The sequence below is a fragment of the Vombatus ursinus genome, unplaced genomic scaffold (genome assembly GCF_900497805.2).
Source record: "Vombatus ursinus unplaced genomic scaffold, bare-nosed wombat genome assembly UNPS02014804.1, whole genome shotgun sequence".
Classification (NCBI taxonomy): domain Eukaryota; kingdom Metazoa; phylum Chordata; class Mammalia; order Diprotodontia; family Vombatidae; genus Vombatus; species Vombatus ursinus.
Genome location: NW_020954582.1, coordinates 9,934,060 through 9,940,235, shown reverse-complemented (window position 1 = coordinate 9,940,235; position 6,176 = coordinate 9,934,060).

Sequence of the window (6,176 nt, the reverse complement as noted above, 5' to 3'; positions counted from 1 at the left end):
GATGTTTTTCCAATTATTTAGATCTGACTTTATTTGTGTGAAAAGTGGTTTGTAATTGTGTACATATATTTCCTGGATTTGTTTCAGCAGCTGAACTCCTAAGTATTTTATAATGTCTACAGTAACTTTAAGTGGAATTTTTCTTTCTATCTCTTGATGTTGGGCTTTGTTAGCAATATATAGAAATGCTGATGATTTATGTGGATTTATTTTATAATCCTGCAACTTTGCTGAAGTTGTTTACTATTTTCAAGTAGTTTTTTACCTGATTCGCTAGGATTCTCTAAGTACCTCAATTTAATTAAGTTTTGAACTGTCTTCTGGTGGACTAGTAAAATCAAACACATAGATGGATTCTTGTAAATTATAGTTTGGAGGGGATGCTGACCTATAAAGTGCCTAGAGCCATAGGTGACTTTCTGGGGACCCAAAAGTGAATTCAAACTCTATCCTCTGCTGCCAACCCCATGTTTTCTTGGTTTTGTTTCTATCTTATATTGTAAAAGAAGGTAACATTGCAGGGTAGAAAGTGTTTGCTTTGAAGTAAGAAAGGGCTGGTTTCGAGTCCTACCTGTGTGACCCTGGGTAAGTCCCTGAACCTCTCATTGAACTTGGAAACTACCCTATGATAAGTTACAGAGAAGATGTTGACCTGCCTTAGCAGAGGGAGTTTTCTCACCCTGTATTTCCCTATGTCAATAAAACCTCAGGTCCAGTACATGTTCTTATTTTAAAATAAGATTCATAGATTCTTAGTTCAAAACCTGAACCCTCCTAGGACACTGAAAATCCTGCCTGCCTTGGCTTAGGACTGCAGGAGGAAATGCTACAACTTTGCCATTTGAAGGTCTTCAGAACTTGACCATTATCTTGGGTTTTCAGCCTTATTGTAAGTCATTCTACCCATTCATTGGTCCAGTCAAATTGGCTTTACTCACATTTGCTCCTCACATTTGAAGTGTCCCACTACCATGCCTTTGTCCCACTTACCCATAATGCTCTACCTCCTCCTTTCTGCCTCTTGGATTCCCTGGAATCTTTGGAATCCTAGATACAGTTCAAACATCCCCTTCTGTAGGAGGCCTTTGCTGGGCCCCATCCTTCAAGATCACCTTATATCTGTTTTGTATATAACCCATATGTATGACATGTGGTTCTCCCATTTAGAATGCAAGCCTCCTGAGGGTTTTCAGAGGGCTTGAGACTGCTTTCACTTTTGTTCACAGTCACTGGTGTTTTGTAGTTATGACCAACAGTATGACAGTCACACACTTAGAGCTGGAAGGTATCTCTGCCACCCTCTAGTCTGACCCTTTCATTTGACAGATGAAGAAACTGAGACACAGGGCTGAAGACATTTGCCCAAGATCACGCAGGTAATAGATTCTGAGTCAGGATTTGAACTCAGGCGCTCAGACTCCAGACCTTTGAAGGTACCTCCTAAGACTGCCTTGAAGATCAGGTCACCCCAGGCAGCCTCAGGCAGGGCACACATTTTCCTTTCTGAGTTTGGTTTGCAGTGAATTTTTCTCTGACCCTCACACTAGCCATTTCATTAAATCTATACCAGGCAACACCTTTTAGAATCCTCCCCTGACTCAGTTGTAAGGGCGATTTCTCCATTTCGAGTGACCAAGACAACTGCATTAACAATAATCCATCTTCCTCACTGGAAACAAGATACCAGCTGCCATGTTCCCCCAACTCCTGGCTCCTTTGAACTTTGCTTTCCTCATATTTTAGAATGTCTGCCTGGCTCCTTGGCCTCCACAGTCATATGAATCCCCTTGCTGCAGGCTGCTAACAGCAAGGTTTACACTGGGGCTGAGCTCACCTCCCAAAGATTCCTTCTATAAAGTGTCTAGCTGCGGCTGCCTGGGGCATTGACAAGGAGCCCATCCTCACACTCGAGCTTGTGGTATCTCATTGACATTTTCAGCTGCTCTGCCTCAGGCTTGGGGTAGCAGTGAAATATCGAAAAGAATGCTGAGGGTTAACGGCCTGGGTGTGAGAACAAGACAAGACAGTTTCCTGGTTTACCAGGAATGATTCCATGTAAGTTCAGCCCTTCAGGTGGGGGCTGAGAGCAAGCCACAAAGGAAAAGGGAGAATTCAGAAATCCTAGGACTTGGAGAGATGGTGATCTAGGCGTGTTTTCTTAGGTGTAGGCAACATGGGGGCTTGGCTAATGAATCTCAGGACTGCAGTTGTGTGCACAATTATAGTCTACACCCTAACCTGTGAAATTCCAATTTTGAATCCATTGAGTTTACTTGACATGGGTGAAAATACCTTTGCTTGCTGGTGGCATTCAGAGCTAAAAACAAAACAAACCAAGCCAACAACAATAAGTCACAGGTCTCCAGTCTCCAGCAGGGAAGATTATGCTGCCAATCAACCAACAACAAACATTTAATAAACATCTACTATGTGCCAGGCCATGCACCGGGTGCATGTCCTGTCATCCTGATCTATATCTGGTCACTGGGCCAGATGGCTCTGGAGGAGAGAGTGAGGCTGGTGACTTTGCACAGCCCTGCCTCACTCAAATCCAATTCACTTGTATGTCATGACATCACCTTCTGACATCATGGTCCCCTTAGAGAACAGAGGACCAACAATAATAACAACATCTATGTGCTTGGGGGTGTAAAGAGGAGAAATGAACCAGTCCCTGCTCTCAAGAAACTTGGGTGGAAGGAGTCAGTATTCTGGGGGGAGGGGCTGGTCCTAATTCATTGACATCAATGGGGCTACCATTTAGTTAGGACGGATGGACAGACAGAAAAACAGATAGAAGTATAGACAGATATATAGATAGATGGATGGGTAGATGATGGGTAGGTAGATAGATAGATAGGCATTCATTAAGTGCTTACTCTATGCCAGGTCCTGTGCACTGGGAGGGGAAAAGATAACAATAAAGGAAAGGGGGAAGGTAGGGAGGTAAGGTGAGTAGAGAGGTAGAGGCCTAGTTTCTTGAAAGGAGCTTCATTTCCCTCATGCTATGGAAAGAGTGTGAAATTTGGAGTCAGATGATTTGGGTTCAAATCCTGGCTCTTCCACTATGCCCTGCATGATCTTGGGTCAGTAATTTAACTTCTGTGAGCCTCAGTTTCCTCATCTGTAAGACAAGGGATTTGGACTAGATGGCCTCAGGCCTTTTCCAGTTCTCAATGTATGACCACATGATTCCTTATTAACTCTGTGTCAGTGGAGAAGTCACCTCTCTGAACTTCCGAATCTATGAGATGTGTCTCATCTGTAATGGCGCCTGTAATTTCTCCCTTGCTTAGATCAAATGAGAACCTGCTTGTCTAGTGCTGGGTGACCTGTGTCGGTGTCAGCAATTATTCCTACTGAGAATAGACTGTTTCAAAGAGAGATAGAATTGCCAAGTTTAGAGCTGGGAGGGAGCTCAGAAGCCACTTGCTCATAGGATCATAGATTGAAAACTAGAAAGGACTATCAAGTCCAATCCCCCTCATTTGACATATGAGGAAACTGAGGCACATGAAGGTTAAATGGTAATCTAAGGATCACACAGCTAGAAAACTCCTGAGGCAGGCATCTGAAGCTAAGTCTTCCTGACTCTAACTGCAGTGCCCTATCCATTATGACATCCTCCAGTGATAGGGGACTCCTTCCCACCTCTCAAGGCATCCCAAGTGACTTTGAGGCCACCATGATTTTTCTGCATTTCCACTTGAATTTCCACCAAGCTCTTACCACTGTTCACCCAAACTCCTACAATTGCCTCCTACTTGGTCTATTCCCTATCTTCTCTCCAACCCACCCTTCGTACAGACCCCAGACTGACATTGCTAACATGTAGATCTCACCGTGTCACACTCTGCTCAGGAAGCTTGAATGACTCCCTCTTTCTTCTAGGATAAAATACGTTCTTTTCTTTGGTACTAAGCGCTCTTCCCAGGGTGATTCCAACCTGTCATTTTTTTTTAGGCATTTGGGGTTAAGTGACTTGCCCAGGGTCACACAGCTAGTAAGTATCAAGTGTTTGGTCTGAGGCTGGATTTGAACTCAGGTCCTCCTGACTTCAGGGCCAGTGCTCTATCTACTGCACCACCTCGCTGCCCCGCAACCTGTCATTTTAGGCTGATTTCATGTTACTTTGCTTCCCATCTTCTACATTCTAGCCTAAACAGATTTCCAGGCTCTCTTTTTAATCCAAATCATCCAACCCCCTGTCTCCACACCTTTGATCAGTGTGTCTCTTGTCCTCCTGGTCCAGACCTCTTGGAATCCCCAGCTTTATTCATCACACAGCTCAGGTGGTCATCCACTCACAGGGTGTTTCCTGATGCTGCCTTACTCCAGTTAGCAGAGTTGGGAATATCTATCTCTCTGGCATTTAGAGCTGTAAGGGGACATTTGAGGTCACTGGGTCCAACTGATGTGGTCTAGAGGTTAGGGGTCCTGGCACCCCAAAATCATGATACCTGGGTCGTGCCCGAAAGAATTCAACCCAAGCCTTCCTGCAGCCAAAAACAAAGTTAATTGACGATTCGCCATATTAGCTAGACTCTTAAGGAGTCTGAGCATCTATGGGCTATTGGCTAGATTGTAAAAATCTGAGCATCTTAATGGAGACAAGATGGACCTTATATACAGAACGACCTTGGGAGAGTGGCCAAGTAGTCCATGAGGTAATAGAATTCCCAAGGGTGGGAAATGGAGTGAGGCCTAAGGCAGGCAAGACAATGGAGGGGAGATTGGGTGTAGCCACAAGGAAAGACCAGTTGATGGGACTATAGCCTCCAGAGATTTGGCCATGTGGGAAAGTAGAGTCCATAAGGTAATAGAATTACCAAGGGTGGGAAATGGTCTAGGGCCAGAGTTTTTCCTTTCTGGGGCCCAGATTCCAACCCCATCACCATCCTTTCATTTTATAGATGAAGAAACTATGGCCCAGAAAGGTCACATAGCAAGTAAGTATATGAGGCTAGATTTAAGATGGTCTTCCTTACTTTATGTCAAACAATCAATCCACTATACCAAACTCTTTCTATACAATAAGTACTCAATAAATGTTTGTTGATTGATTGATGATTGAACTTTTACTTGCCACCACTAAAGTTACTTGGGGAGCAGCTTCTATTAATTATTATGAGTCTGTTCTTTCCCCAACGCTGCCTAAACCTCATGGGGATCATTCACTATTAGAAATGTTCTATGAGCAGAAATCATTAGACATTTATTATAAACTGAGCTAAAGATGATGGCTTCTTTCTTGTTATCTGAAGTAATAACTTTACTGTCTCAGCTTGCCAGCCCACTTGAACAGAAGAGGAAGCACTTGGCTTTATTGTCCTGCCTGGGAGAATGACCACGTGTGTAGGCAGGGTGACAGCAGCAGCTAGACAATGACTCTCCACTAGGGAGCTTTGAGTAGCCTGGCATTCTGCTTTTATTAGTTGGGGTTCACTCCGGGAACGTTAGCAGCCCCATTTTACTGGCTGGTAAACAGTGGCACAGCTAGAGTATTGGATTCTATTCTATTCAATTCAATTTAAATTGGTAAACTATAATTGAGAGCCTACAGTATACAAAGCACTGTTCTAGGTATTTGAACTACAAACAGAAACAAAATGGTGCCTGAACTCAAAGAGTTTGCATCATAATGGGGGGGGGGTTGCAGCAGGCCTGTAGATCAGTGCACCAACAAGCAGATATTAAGGACCTACTATTTGCTAGGCAAAGTGCTAGGCAATGGGAATACGCATAAAAAGAATGAAACAATCTGGACTCTTGAGGAACCTACATGAATAATAACTAGCAGTTTACAACACACTTGCAAATATTACCTCATTTGGTCTTCACCGCAACCCTGGGAATGGGTTAGTGCTCCCATTTTACAGATTAGGAAATTGAGGCAAACAGAGGTTAAGTGACTTGTCTAGGGTGATACAGCTAGTCTGAGGCTGAATTTGAATGGGTCTTCCTGACTCCAGGTAAAGAACTCTCTCTATACACTATGCTACCCATCTGGCTATCTGACAAAATAATCAGATACAAGAAAACTTGAGCATGATCATCTGGGCAAGGAATGATTTTGGGGAAGAGTTTGTGGATGAAGCATTATCTGAGAGGAGCCTTGAATGATGATAATGATTCTGAGAAGGGCAACCCAAAGGGATTACATTATTCCTGATGTG